The sequence below is a fragment of the Ovis aries genome, chromosome 14 (genome assembly GCF_016772045.2).
Source record: "Ovis aries strain OAR_USU_Benz2616 breed Rambouillet chromosome 14, ARS-UI_Ramb_v3.0, whole genome shotgun sequence".
In the NCBI taxonomy this organism is placed as follows: Eukaryota; Metazoa; Chordata; class Mammalia; order Artiodactyla; family Bovidae; genus Ovis; species Ovis aries.
This window is the reverse complement of record NC_056067.1, coordinates 48,872,646-48,887,930: the sequence shown is the minus strand read 5'-3', so window position 1 is coordinate 48,887,930 and position 15,285 is coordinate 48,872,646. Positions and strand designations below refer to the sequence as shown.

General features: G+C 40.3%; 1 long non-coding RNA gene and 1 pseudogene across 1 annotated transcript in view; both read left to right on the top strand.

Moving 5' to 3' along the window:
- Nucleotides 1-13,688, top strand: part of LOC132657692 (uncharacterized) — a 30,570-nt gene extending 16,882 nt beyond the window's left edge. The window contains exons 2-3 of the long non-coding RNA XR_009596209.1: nucleotides 7,512-11,662; nucleotides 11,788-13,688. This is a non-coding gene — a long non-coding RNA (uncharacterized LOC132657692). The remainder of the gene's footprint in view (nucleotides 1-7,511; nucleotides 11,663-11,787) is intronic.
- LOC114117816 (alpha- and gamma-adaptin-binding protein p34-like) lies at nucleotides 239-3,229 on the top strand (annotated as a pseudogene).
- Nucleotides 13,689-15,285: the final 1,597 nt, after the last annotated feature.

Sequence of the window (15,285 nt, the reverse complement as noted above, 5' to 3'; positions counted from 1 at the left end):
CTTGCAATGTAGGAGATGTAGGAGTCGCAGGTTTGGTGCCCAGGTCAGGGAGAACCCCTGGAGGAAGGCCTGGCAACCCACTCCAGTATTGTTGCCTGGAGAACCCCATGGACAGAGGAGCCTGGCGGGCTACAGTCCATAGGGTTGTAGAGTCAAAAATGACTGAGGCAACTGAGTGCATTCATAAGCAATAGGATTGGGTACATAAGAAATTTTTTAAAACCCTACCAATAAATTATTAGAATAATGAATGGTGACTTCTGGTTCCACACAAGTTGGCAGAGGTTCATTTCTCCCTACCTCTCTGTGATATGGCCAACAAAAATTCTAGAAATAATACAACAGACATTTGTAAGAAGTCTGTGAAAGGTATAAAGTAGAAGCCTAAGTGATTTGGGACCTTAGGACTTGAGGAACAACACAGTGAACCAGCATTTCTCAACTGACCCAATGGCAGGAGGTGGCCCCCACCCACTGGCTCTCTAGCCTTCATTCAGCAGTAGAAGACACTCAAGTAGGTGCTTTTCTCTCCCATGGGCGTTATCAGCAGTGATCAAGCAGAAGCCCCGCTGGCACTGGGCAGTCCAGGAAGAAAGTGCTCTCCACCCCTTCATGCCAGTATCTCCTACCCATAATCTAGCAGCATCATGCAGGCACTAGGAAATTCCTTCAATTTCCACTGTTGGTGCCAAAACAAATTGGATGCAAGTGCAACCATAACTAGGGAAATAAAAAGACCAGAATAACACTACAAGTCTTCTGAAAATTAAATTGTCACTGGAACCACAGCACACAAAACTAGGCCAGGACCTGCATGCTAAACCTAGACATGGCAACTGCCTGCTAAAATGGAAGAGTTAAATAAGATCCCGAGTTTTTTTTTTTTTTAATCATAATATCTAAAATGTTCAGGATATAATAAAATAATCACACATCCTAACAAAAACCAGGAAGGTCACACCTTGAATGAGAAGACAATCAACAGATGCCCACACTGAGCTGAATTAGATGTTGGAATTATCTGATGAAGATGTAAAGTAGCCATCATAAAAATGCTTCATCAAGCAGTTACAAATACTCTTGAGACTAATGAAAAAGTAGAAAATTTCACCAAAGTTATAGAAAATATAAAACAATGGAAATGATGAAACTGAGAATGATAATAACTGATATTTAAAGACTCACTGGAAAGACTCAAGAGGAGGAGGAATATGACAGAAGAAAGCATAAGTGACTCTGAAGATAAAACAATAGAAATTGCCCAATCGGAAAAAAGAAAAAAAATCAGAGTGGCTCTGGGAAGGAACTGGTTCGCGGGCACAGTGATGGCTGTGGGCGTCCCCTGCATGCTCGTTACTAGCTGCTCCTCCACCTTCTCCGCAGACCGGCTGGTGCAACATATTCTTGGAACAGAAGATGCTGTTGTGGAAGTGACTGCCAACGATGCTGTGAGATTTGATCCCTGGACCATCGATAATAAATACTGCTCAGCAGATATCAATCTGTGTGTGGTGCCAAACAAATTTCTTGTCACTGCAGAGACTGCAGAGTCTATCCAAGCATTTCTGGTTTATTTTGACAGCACACAAAAATCTGGTCTTGATAGTGTTTCTTCCTGGCTTCCTCTGGCAGAGTCATGGTTACCTGAGGTGATTGATGATCTTGGTTTGCAATAGAGTGTCTGAAAATGGTGTAAACCGACAGAAAGCTCAAGAGTGGTGTATCAAACATGGCTTTGAATTGGTAGAACTTAGACTGGAAGAGTTGCCCGAGGAAGATGATGACTTCCCAGAATCTACAGGAGTAAAGCGAATTGTTCAAACCTTGAATGCCAATGTCTGGTCCAATGTAGTGATGAAGAATGAGAGGAACTGAGGCCTTAACCATCTCAGCTCATTGACGGGAGCAAACCATAGCATTGGGTCAGCAGAGACCTGCCACAGAGACCTGTCACTCAAAGCAGCCCTGTGTTCCAGCAGCAGAGAGGACCGAATGCCTCTTGGATCATCGAGGGGCTGCCTCTAACACAGTAGACAGGCAGGTCGATAGCATTGTGGATCCCATATTAGACCTGGATATTCAAGAACTTTCCAGTCTTACTACAGGTGGTGGAGATTTGGAGAATTTTCAAAGACTGTTTTCAAAGTTAAAAGGGATGACCCAGAAAGATGTTATGGGGAGGGAGGTGGGAGGGGGGTTCATGTTTGAGAATGCATGTAAGAATTAAAGATTTTAAAATTAAAAATAAATAAATAAATTAATTAATTAATTAATTTAAAAAAAAAAAAGAAATGAAAGACAAGGCTGCGACGCTTCCTCATGAGCAAAGAAAGATGCATGCAGAAAAGGTGGCCAAAGCCTTCTGGATGGCAATTGGGGGAGACAGAGATGAAATTGAAGGCCTTTCATCTGAGAAAGAGCACTAAACTATTCATGCTAGGGCTTGCCTGACTCAGACCCGAGCACTCTCTCCCTGAGATTCTTCTCTCCTCAACCCAGTCATCTTTTGCTGAAATTACCAGCATCATGTTGGCTGTCTGACTTGTTTATAGGGTCCCATTAATTTTAGTTTTTAGTAGAGGGTAAAGCAGAAATCTCTTCTCCCTCAGTGTTGGGGTCCTTTAATGGACCAGGATGTCGTGGTCCGGAGTCAATAATAAGAAAGTGAAAGAGAGAGTCGGAGGGAGGGAGAGAGAGAGAGAGAAAGAAAAAAAGAAAGAAAGACACGGGGACCCAAGCTCTTATGGAGCAAAGGTACTTCAATGATTTTTCTGTGAGTATATATAGGCTGTAATACAAGAAATTTCTTTCAACAATGATAAAGATCAGAAAGCCAAATGTACAGTAACCGTTACCAAGGGAACAGGGAGAATAATGGTCACAAGTTCAGGAGATAATCCATATCTCAAAAAGGGGGGCGAGACTAAGCAGTTTTGTAAAGAGAATGCTTACTAAAGGAGACCCAAGTCTGTCTCACACAATGACCTTAGTTCCTGGGAGCAGCCTGCTGTTCCGCTTAAAAAGAAACAAAGGACTTGTGAGAAACAGCAGGTAGGAATCCTCCCGTTAAATACTCCCTGACAATTCCCCCTTGTTTATTTATAATATTTGTAAAAAGAGTTCTGACCATTAGAGTTTGTTAGTTTTAATAATCTTTGCATGAAAGCAATGGTAGATGACAAAATAATTGTCAAGACAATCACTAAAATTACAGTTCCAGACCCGATGCTGTGAGTAATGTTCTGAAACCATCCACGTGGGTCTAGCCCAGATAATTGATCAGCTAGTTGTTCAACTAAAGTTTTCAAATTAGTGGAAGAGGACAGACTTTTAGAAAAGGTTTCAAATTTCTTTTTGTAATAATTGCACGTTCAGAGAGGCATTATCATGTATGTTTTGTAAATGAAATTTGATTTGTTCCCAGTTGTAGGCACTATTATTGAAATGAACAGGAGTAACACAAAATTGAGTAGAATTCCAATCACATTTTAGCATCACCTGTTTTTGTACATCTGTTAATTGATCTCCAACCCATTTGACGGATGTTTTAGTTCCTGTATTTCCTCTTGAATATCCTCATCTATCTGAGCCTGAGTGGCCCATATAGTATGGGCATCTTTAGTCCAATTTTGAATAAAATTATGTGTTTGAATTGAGGTTTGTAAAGCAATACCAGTGACAGCAGCATTGGTGCAAATAGCTATTAATCTCAAAATGCCAAAAATCAGCCATCCATTGAATCATTTAGAGCGTTGGAGCAATTTAGTAAGTAACCAGGAAGCAAGTCCAGCCATGGGACCTTCTTCCCAGGGCCAGTGGAGATTTATTGGTAACCACAGATTATGTCAAGATCGAAGAATCAAAAGGGAGTCATTTCTCAAGGAAATAGAGAAGTTAAGACAAGTATATAATTTACAGTTTATGCAAGTTACAGAACATAAAGTCTTATTGAATTGTAAATTTCCTATAGCTATAACAAAAGGAAGTGGGACGTAGGCTTGTATAAAATATGATTGATTATAATGAAAGAAAGAGTTCCTATGACTACGATTGGTCCCTGTGAAATGTCCAATCCAAGTCCCAAGTTCCTCGGTGCTTGCAGCAGTTTCCAGATGTCTCATAGTTTAGGCCCAATCTGTTTATCAAGGACGATTCGAGGACGAGGAGGGGCCATTCTACCGTCAAGTCACCCAAGAGTCCTCTGTCATGGTAATGTTCCATTGTAGTATTAGTAACCTTCAATGCTACTTGAGTAATACAATCACATACAGTGCTGTTAATATCATCTGAGCAGTTAGATAACCTTATACCATGGGGTCCACAATTGACAATTGTATGATTAGCCACAAACATTAATTTTCCTGACTTGGTCTGACATTTGTCCCAATGAACAGGAATATATTTAAAGTTCTTATTAGTAAACCCTTTGCATATTTGTAAACCCTTTGTAAAGAACATTCTTTGTTCTTTCTTTAATTCTTTCCCTAAAGTTTCAATAGTATAAATATGGTTCATGGACAAAGAAAGGGCAATAAATAATCCAAGCAGCATGTGGAAGTTCCTTTTTGGAGGCAGGACAAAAGCCAATGTTTGTTGATTAACATTAATATATAATTTTGTTTGGCCCATGCATAAGGGAAGGATTTCACAGCCTAGAGAAATGTTTATTAGTCTTCCTTTTTTCTCAGAATGAGAGGGCCCCTCCAAGCTCCAAGGAGGGGGTATATGTGTTGAGCCATTAGTGGATACGATTGGTCCTATATCTGTCCATTCTATGAAGTGAAGTGAAGTCATTCAGTCGTGTCCGACTCTTTGTGACACCATGGACTGTAGCCTGCTCAGGCTCCTCTGTCCATGGGATTCTCCAGGCAAGAATACTGGAGTGGGTTGCCATTTCCTTCCCCAGGGGATCTTCCCAACCCAGGGATCGAACCTGGGTCTCCTGCATTGCAGGCAGACGCTTTATCCTCTGAGCCACCAGGGGAGCCTGCGGCGAACTATAACCTACAATAAAAAAAGGGGGGTTAGGTATACAAGCCCGATAAGTGTGATCAATCAAGTCAGCCTGAGTGGGGGAAGCAAAAGCAAGCAAAGCAAGCATCAGTTCAGTTCAGTCGCTCAGTTGTGTCCGACTCTTTGCGACCCCATGTTTTGCAGCACACCAGGCTTCCCTGTCCATCACCAACTCCCGGAGTTCACTCAAACTCACGTCCATCGAGTCGGTGATGCCATCCTGCCATCTCATCCTCTGTCGTCCCCTTCTCCTCCTGCCCCCAATCCCTCCCAGCATCAGGGTCTTTTCAATGAGTCAACTCTTCACATGAGGTGTCCAAAGTATTGGAGTTTCAGCTTTAGCATCAGTCCTTCCAATGATCACCCAGGACTGATCTCCTTTAGAAAGGACTGTTTGGATATCCTTGCAGTCCAAGGGACTCTCAAGAGTCTTCTCCAACACCACAGTTCAAAAGCATCAATTCTTTGGCGCTCAGCTTTCTTCACAGTCCAACTCTCACATCCATACATGATCACTGGAAAAACAATAGCCTTGAATAGATGGACTTTTGTTGGCAAGGTAATATCTCCGCTTTTCAATATAGTATCTAGGTTGGTCATAACTTTCCTTCCAAGGAGTAAGCGTCTTTTAATTTCATGGCTGCAGTCACCATCTGCAGTGATTTTGGAGCCCCCAAAAATAAAGTCTGACACTGTTTCCATTGTTTCCTCATCTATCTGCCATGAAGTGATGGGACCAGATGCCATGATCTTCGTTTTCTGAATGTTGAGCTTTAAGGCAACTTTTTCACTCTCCTCTTTCACTTTCATCAAGAGGCTTTTTAGTTCCTCTTCACTTTTTGTCATAAGGGTGGTGTCCTCTGCATATCTGAGGTTATTGATATTTCTCCCTGCAATGTTGATTCCAGCCTGTGCTTCTTCCAGCCCAGCGTTTCTCATGATGTACTCTGCATAGAAGTTAAATAAGCAGGGTGACAATATACAGCCTTGACGGACTCCTTTTCCTATTTGGAACCAGTCTGTTGTTCCATGTCCACTTCTAACTGTTCCTTCCTGACCTGCATATAGGTTTCTCAAGAGGCAGGTCAGGTGGTCTGGTATTCCCATCTCTTGAAGAATTTTCCACAGTTTATTGTGATCCACACAGTCAAAGGCTTTGGCATAGTCAATCAAGCAGAAATAGATGTTTTTCTGGAACTCTCTTGCTTTTCCATGATCCAGCGGATGTTGGCAATTTGATCTCCGGTTCCTCTGTCTTTTCTAAAACCAGCTTGAACATCGGGAAGTTCACGGTTCACATATTGGTGAAGCCTGGCTTGGAGAATTTTGAGCATTACTTTACTAGCATGCGAGATGAGTGCCATTGTGTGGTACTTTGAACATTTGGCATTGCCTTTCTTTGGGACTGGAATGAAAACTGACCTTTTCCAGTCCTGTGGCCACTGCTGAGTTTTCCAATTTGCTGGCATATTGAGTGCAGCACTTTCACAGCATCATCTTTCAGGATTTGAAATAGCTCAACTGGAATTCCATCACCTGCACTAGCTTTGTTCGTAATGATGCTTTCTAAGGCCCACTTGACTTCACATTCCAGGATGTCTGGCTCTAGGTTAGTGATCACACCATCATGATTATCTGGATCGTGAAGCTCTTTTTTGTGCAGTTCTTCTGTGTATTTTTGCCACCTTTTCTTAATATCTTCTGCTTCTGTTAGGTCCATACCATTTCTGTCCTTTATCAAGCCCATCTTTGCATGTAACATTCCTGTGGTATCTTTAATTTTCTTGAAGAAATCTCTAGTCTTTCCCATTCTATTGTTTTCCTCTATTTCTTTGCATTGATCGCTGAGGAAGGCTTTCTTATCTCTCCTTGCTATTCTCTGGAACTCTGCCTTCAGATACTTATATCTTTCCTTTTCTCCTTTGCTTTTCACTTCTCTTCTTTTCATAGCTATTTGTAAGGCCTCCTCAGACAGCCATTTTGCTTTTTTGCATTTCTTTTCCATGGGGATGGTCTTGATCCCTGTCTCCTGTACAGTGTCACGAAACTCATTCCATAGTTCATCAGGCACTCTATCAGATCTAGTCCCTTAAATCTATTTGTCACTTCCACTGAGTAATCACAAGGGATTTGATTTAAGTCATACCTGAATGATCTAGTGCTCTTCCCCACTTTCTTCAATTTCAGTCTGAATTTGGCAATAAGGAGTTCATGATCTGAGCCACAGTCAGCTCCTGGTCTTGTTTTTGCTGACTGTTTTTGCTGAGCTTCTCCATCTTTGGCTGCAAAGAATATAATCAATCTGATTTTGGTGTTGACCATCTGGTGATGTCCATGTGTAGAGTCTTCTCTTGTGTTGTTGGAAGAGGCAGTTTGCCATGACCAGTGCATTCTCTTGGCAAAACTCTATTAGCCTTTGCCCTGCTTCATTCTGTACTCCAAGGCCAAATTTGCCTGTTACTCCAGGTGTTTCTTGACTTCCTACTTTTGCATTCCAGTCCCCTATAGTGGACCGAGAGTGCCAGGCTGCTTCGGCACAGCAGTGGCCGAGAGGAGCTACCCCACATCTGAGGTCGGGGAGGCGGTCGAGAGGAGCTACCCCACGTCCAAGGAGCAGTAGCTGTGAGGGCGCAGGAGGGCCGAGAGGAGCTACTCCACGTTCAAGGTTGGGAGGGGCGGCCATGAGGAGATACCCCTCGTCCAAGGTAAGGAGCAGCGGCTGCGCTTTGCTGGAGCAGCCATGAAGAGATACCCCACGTCCAAGGTAAGAGAAACCCAATTAAGACGATAGGTGTTGCGAGAAGGCATCAGAGGGCAGAAACACTGAAACCATAATCACAGAAAACTAGTCAATGTGATCACACGGACCACAGCCTTGTCTAACTCAATGAAACTAAGCCATGCCATGTGGGGCCACCCAAAATGGGAGGGTCATGGTGGAGAGGTCTGACACAATGTGGTCCACTGGAGAAGGGAATGGCAAACCACTTCAGTATTCTTGCCTAGAGAACCCCAAACAGTATGAAAAGGCAAAAAGGTAGGACACTGAAAGAGGAACTCCCCAGGTTGGTGGGTGCCCAATATGCTACTGGAGATCAGTGGAGAAATAACACCAGAAAGAATGAAGGGATGGAGCGAAAGCAAAAACAATACCCAGTTGTGGATGGGACAGGTGATAGAAGCCAAGGTTCAATGCTGTAAAGAGCAAAATTGCATAGGAACCTAGAATGTGAGGTCCATGAATCAAGGCAAATTGGAAGTGGTCAAACAGGAGATGGCAAGAGTGAACGTCGACATTCTAGGAATCAGTGAACTAAAGTGAACTGGAATGGATGAATTTAACTCAGATGACCATTGTATCTACTTCTATGGGCGGGAATCCCTTAGAAGAAATGGAGTAGCCATCATGGTCAACAAAAGAGTCCGAAATGCAGTACTTAGATGCAATCTCAAAAACGACAGAATGATCTTTGTTCATATCCAAGGTAAACTGCCGGGGTCCAGCCCCGGTGGATCCAGGGAATTCGAAGGTGGGGACGGCGTTGGCGTCCTTGGAAAAATACATATTTAATTACAGATAGAGAGGGATTAGAAATGGATAGTGTAGTAGGAAAATTAGTGGAGAAAAAGAGGCTGAATAACTTGGTTTACGTGGAATAGCATCCATGCTCCAGATGGGAATTCAGCCAGAGAAACGAGGAGCAAGAAAGAAGCAACATGGGGGAATCAGTCTTTCCGGAAACTGATCCCATTTTCTTTATTTTTAGGTTTGCTTATATACCTTTTGTTACACATAGGGATGAATACAGAGTCATGCAGGGGTTAGCAGTCCTGACATTTATCAAAATCAGGTGCTTCACATAAAAAGGTCTTAGGGATTTTACATCATCTTATGGCCATAAGACCTGCTGACATTTTATGATCCTTTCTTTCTGATAACCAAAAAACTTATTTCTTCCAAGGGTGTGTTTTCTTAAACCAGGCACCACCCTACAAATAAAGTTACATTCCTATAGGGTGAGGGTGTAGTGAGTTATAGTCAAGAAAGGAATTTATTTAACCCAAGGTTAACATGATTAATCTTAAAGGTTAATACTTATTTCTCCTATATGCTTAAAGGTTAATACTTATTTCTCCTATATGTTAGTTATATTCATTATAAGGACAGGGAATATGGAGATTTAGCAGCAAACATCAGCCCAACAAATGAAAATCCTTTCACCAATGTTCCCCTTAAGATCTATTTAGTCTTAAGATAGTAATAAAGTTACATTTTTACATAGCAAGGACACAGTGATTTATAACAAAGTACAGTGATCTATTACAAAAGAGAAAATTCATTAACTCAAAAAGTCTAGTATTGCTAACCTTAAAAACTACTATATTTCCTTTTCTATATTCCAAATACATTGATTAATATATTCCCAGGTGCCTAAGGATATGGAGGCCTGGCGGCAATCATTGACTCAACAGTGAGAAAAGCCCTATGCTAATTAAGACTCTCAAAATACTCCAAAACCCTCTTGGCTGTTTATGGTTCAGAGGTAGTAAACAATCATGTGTGTAGTGGCAGGAGTATGGATAATCCTGTCACACAAGCTAGTCTGTCAGCAGAGAGGTTTGACCTGAAACACCCTTGTCCCACCCAGGGCAGGGAATTAGCAGCAATTATTGACACAACAAATGAAAAAACCCTTCACCAATATAATTCCTAACCAACCCGTTATACTAATAATTTCTAACTCCCCAAAAGAATTTGCCTTTAGTAAGTCTAAAACATCTCGTGTCTCTCAGGTTGGGAGGCTGTAAACAATCACATGTGGTCAGACGAACCTATAGAGGCGGGCTAGATAACCTTCAGAGGAGTCTGTAAGCTGAAACACTCTTGTCACACCCAGGAATTTTTATTGCCTTGGAGCTGCACGTTTACTCCTTCTCCGAGAGAAACGGTTATGGGGGAGAGCCCCCCGTAAAGTCAGAGGTGTAGGTGAGAGCATAAAACAGACTCTGGTTTTGGGGTTAGATGCTCGGGAACAGGGGTTTCTTGAGGCTTGATCACGCCTTTGCGTATGCCAAGCCTCCTTCCTCATGACCTTTGCCATGGGCGGAGTTCCTCACGCTGGCCCCCGGCAGCAAACCATTCAATATCACGGTAATCCAAGCCTATGCCCCAACTAGTAATGCTGAATAAGCTGAAGTTGACCTACAAGACCTACAAGACCTTTTAGAACTAACACCCAAAGCAAGCATAGCAAAGAAAAATATTTTCAGGATTCCGAGGCATTCCCTGTTGAGAAATCAGATTTTCAGCTTGATTAGTAAGGGTTTTTATCTGTCCCCAAGTAGGGAGATCATAAGGTCAGTGACATCCAGTGCGGCGTTTTTTGGAAACTTTTTAAACCGCCATGGCTTGTTTTGGAATTTCTTCCTCCTGGGTTTTTGTTTTTTCGTCTCTAATTTGAATGCTGGGGGCCCCCTTAGGTTGAATCTTCTGAAGAGGAAGCCATATGTGTTCGTTGGATCCATCTAGAGAAATAAAAGCATATCCCTTTCCCTGTAAGATTAGTTTCTTAGATTTCCATTGATTAGTTAACCCATCTTGATATCAAATGGGCAAAGGAAGGGAGGTGTCCTTTAATGTTTCAAAATGTTTTTCTGTTTTTGTCAAAATATCTCCCTGTGGTAAGTTTAAAAAAATTAAAATAAATAAAGCTATTATTAACAATAGTTATAGAAAGAAAGGAAAGTGATAATGATGAAAACATTCCTAGGAAATATTTCAGTCCAAAAATAAACATCTAGAGATCTGTTTGGGGACTGTAGATAATATCCCCCAAGAGGACACTGAGAAGCTTTTATTTTAAGTTGACCTTAACTCTTGACTATTTAAACCTTTCGTCTTGAATGTTGTTTCCATGAATTTGTTTATTTCTGTGTCAAATGTATGAGCCATCATCTTGCTCAGCCAATGCTATTGTTCCTCCTTTTCATATATGTAAATCAAATAGATCCAATTTTGGCTTTAAGTTAACTTCTTGGTCTTTGTTGACAACATTGATGTTGTTAGAGGTAGGTTTTTCTGGTTGATACAGTTTATGCCTCATGTTTAACAGATGGAACAGTCAGTGGCCCAAAGCAAGCCTTTGTAGATATATGTACCCATTTAAAAAATATTTTTTCATTAGTTCCAGGTGTCGGAGGCATAGTCTGTCTAATGTAGAGTTCATCAGCTCCAACCAAGCAACGTGTTAGTAAGCAAGTTTGTCTTAATTCCCATGAGGTACTATAGTCTTGTTGTCATCACTGACTAACTATGAAAATTTGGCTATGGTTTTGAAATAATGGGTTGATTTCTTTCTCATTCAGTACATACATCTTTTCTGATATAAAGAGAAATGGGATCTGACTATGTTTTAAGTGGTTTGTGTTATTTGGGGCAAAGGATTAGGAGTAAACATTCAAATATTTTTTTTCTAAGTGAAATTATTGAAAAGCTGATGCAGAACAATTTGATAAATGAAATGTTGCTCATATCCAAATATATTTGACCTTGTCCTTGGAAAAGAAATGCAGCTTGGCACCTGTTGAATCTCTCTGTTCAGTGTGTCAAGGAAGATGATTATACTTACAAGACGGGCTTGAAAAGAAGGTGAATATTTGCACTTTTTATATTCTTAGGAACAAATAACTTATTTGGGAAACAGTGTCTTTTTTATGTTGTTTTTGTTTTGTATTGTGAAATAGGCATTGAAGTTGATGTTATTTTGTTTTAAGAATCTTACAGACTGGAAACCGAAATAAAGCTATATGAGCGACTGAACTGAACTGTAGTTAAAGGCAATGCCAAAGAATGCTCAAACTACTGCACAATTGCACTCATCTCGCATGCTAGTAAAGCAATGCTCAAAATTCTCCAAGCCAGGCTTCAGCAATATGTGAACCGTGAACTTCCCGATGTTCAAGCTGGTTTTAGAAAAGACAGAGGAACCAGAGATCAAATTGCCAACATCCGCTGGATCATGGAAAAAGCAAGAGAGTTCCAGAAAAACATCTATTTCTGCTTGATTGACTATGCCAAAGCCTTTGACTGTGTGGATCACAATAAACTGTGGAAAATTTTTCAAGAGATGGGAATACCAGACCACCTGACCTGCCTCTTGAGAAACCTATATGCAGCCCAGGAAGCAACAGTTAGAACTGGACATGGAACAACAGACTGGTTCCAAATAGGAAAAGGAGTCCGTCAAGGCTGTATATTGTCACCCTGCTTATTTAACTTATATACAGAGTACATCATGAGAAACGCTGGGCTGGAAGAAGCACAAGCTGGAATCAAGATTGCCGGGAGAAATATCAATAACCTCAGATATGCAGAGGACACCACCCTTATGGCAGAAAGTGAAGAGGAACTAAAACGCCTCTTGATGAAAGTGAAAGAAGAGAGTGAAAAAGTTGCCTTAAAGCTCAACATTCAGAAAACGAAGATCATGGCATCTGGTCCCATCACTTCATGAGAAATAGATGGGGAAACAGTGGAAACAGTGTCAGACTTTATTTTGGGGGGCTCCAAAATCACTGTAGATGGTGACTGCAGCCATGAAATTAAAAGACGCTTACTCCTTGGAAGGAAAGTTATGACCAACCTAGATAGCATATTGAAAAGTAGAGACATTACTTTGCCAACCATAGCCAGTGATTTTTTCCAGTGGTCATGTATGGATGTGAGAGTTGGACCATGAAGAAAGCTGAGCGCCAAAGAATTGATGCTTTTGAACTGTGGTGTTGGAGAAGACTCTTGAGAGTCCCTTGGACTGCAAGGAGATCCAGTCAGTCCGTTCTAAAGGAGGTCAGCTCTGGGATTTCTTTGGAAGGAATGATGCTAAAGCTGAAACTCCAGTACTTTGGCCACCTCATGAGAAGAGTTGACTCATTGGAAGAGACTCTGATGCTGGGAGGGATTAGGGGCAGAAGGAGAAGGGGACGATAGAGGAGGAGATGGCTGAATGGCATCACCGACTCGATGGACGTGAGTTTGAGTGAACTCCGGGAGTTGGTGATGGGCAGGGAGGCCTGGCGTGCTGTGATTCATGGGGTCGCAAAGAGTCAGACACGACTGAGTGACTGAACTGAACTGAACTGAACTGATAGGCTTAAAGAATATATTGCATTAGAATCTAGTAAAGTCTGCTCTGGATAAGGAAGATAAAAGTGTTCCTGTGTATTTTTCTTTATTTAATTTTTTATTTGTAGCTTTAGTGTGTAATGTGTTTGTTTAATTATGTCTTGTGTTTGTAGACTATAAGGAATGTTTGTAATCTGTTTAATAGAGAATGAATGTAAAAATTGTTTGAATTGTTTAGAAATATAGGCAGGGCCATTGTCTGTTTTTATAGAATTAAGTGTTCTCATTATTGTAAAGTAAGCTAATGGGTGGGTTATAACTTGTTGTGTAGTTTCACCTCGGAGAGGTGTGGCCCCTATAAAAGAAGAATTTGTACCGATCGAGACATGTAAGAAGGAAGAGGAAGAAAGTTCAGGGCAATGAGTTACATCCATTTGTCATAAAATTTTCTTTCATTTGTTGTAAACTTTTTTTATATTTATGTATTCATCATTTTACTTGCCATTTCTTATATCTTTTTATTAAAAGTATACATCTTATTTTTCTTTAGCAACTATGAGGTGTCTTGCATATTAGCATTTTATAGATTGGTGAATATATTTATTATATCACATTATATATTATAATATTTATTTATTATATAAATATATATTTATATTTATACTTATTAATAGTTTAAAATCTCTTTAGTTTTTCTGTAAGAAAAAACTTTTTATAAGAGGAAGTTAATGTTCAGTAATTAATGTCTTAAATTCTTACTTCATTTGGAAATGATCTAGCTATTTAATAAACTTTTATTATTTAGTTTAGTTTAGTATAAATCCAGAAACTTAAGTTACCCCAATCCTAAGAGGTTATTTTAGATTATAATAATAGATTATTCTATTAAAAATATAATTATTTTAAATAGAGTTTATCTAAAAGTTTTCATCTCATATATATATATATAAAGAGTTACCTTTTGTTGACAAATTTAGTTTACCTTAAACTTAGGCATAATAAAAGTATTATATAATGTTGATGACTTAATTAGCAAACAAGTGAATTTAAATAGAGCTCACTGACTTCATATTATCCAAAAACAAAGACATATATTGAGACATAGATAATTTTAGATAGTTTTCTGTTTGAAATATCTTTTCCGCTTTAAAATATTTTTTTGATATATATGTATATATTTCCGCCCCCCCCCCCACCAATTTGTTTATGGCTGGAGTCCCAGATAGAGTGGGTTGTGTATACCAAGGACATGATAAGAGTTAACTTTAGGTTTTTTCTTAGGCCTGTTTTTGTTTCCCAGGTAGAACTGGAGCTCCACAAAAGTATTTTAAGAAAGTTAACCTTTTCTTAACTGCACATGTAAGAAGAACCAGTTTTGTAGTTTCAAAAAAGATTTTATTTTAATCAGTTTTCTCTGGAGTCTAAAGAATATCATGGCTATTCAGTGTCAAAAATATAATTTCTCCTTTTTGTAGTTATAGTATGTTATTAATGATATATGCATGAAGGAATTGCTGTCACATTGGATGTAAAGCCTTGGCTACAAAATTTTTGACAAATAGTAGGACTGTTGAGCATACTTTGAGGTAACACAGTCTATTGAAATCTTTTATGAGGCCCGATATGATTAGTATAAGGGAGAGAGAAAGTGAATCTCTCCTGGTCTAAAGGTGTAAAGGTATTGTCACGCGAGTGTATGTTCCTCGGTTCTTTGTCTCATCACAACAAAGATTTGGAGTGACAGACATTAAAGCCCTCGGCGCGTCACAGCTCTCGGGTCTTGGACAAACCGTGTTATAGCTCTTAGGCAAATCAGTGTTACAGCTCCATTTTATTTAGAAAATAGCAGGAGAATCCATCCTCGAAGTGTGTGGGCATGCCAACCCAAAGACTTGAAGGGAAGAGAGTGGAGGAGCGCATGGGGGAGGGGGAGAGAGAGGGAGAGAGAGAGAAAGTGCACGCACAGGGAGAGAGAGAGAAAGCGCTTTGGCTCCTTTTACATGTTTTTCCTCCACCTGGGCCTGCCCTATGCAAATTGGGCTCAGCCAGGAGTGCTGTTTGTTCTAACTGAAGTCTTCACTCTGGTCCTCGGATCTTCCTTTGACCTTCCTTGTGCTTTAGCCACCGCCATTTTGGACTCCTTTTCCCTA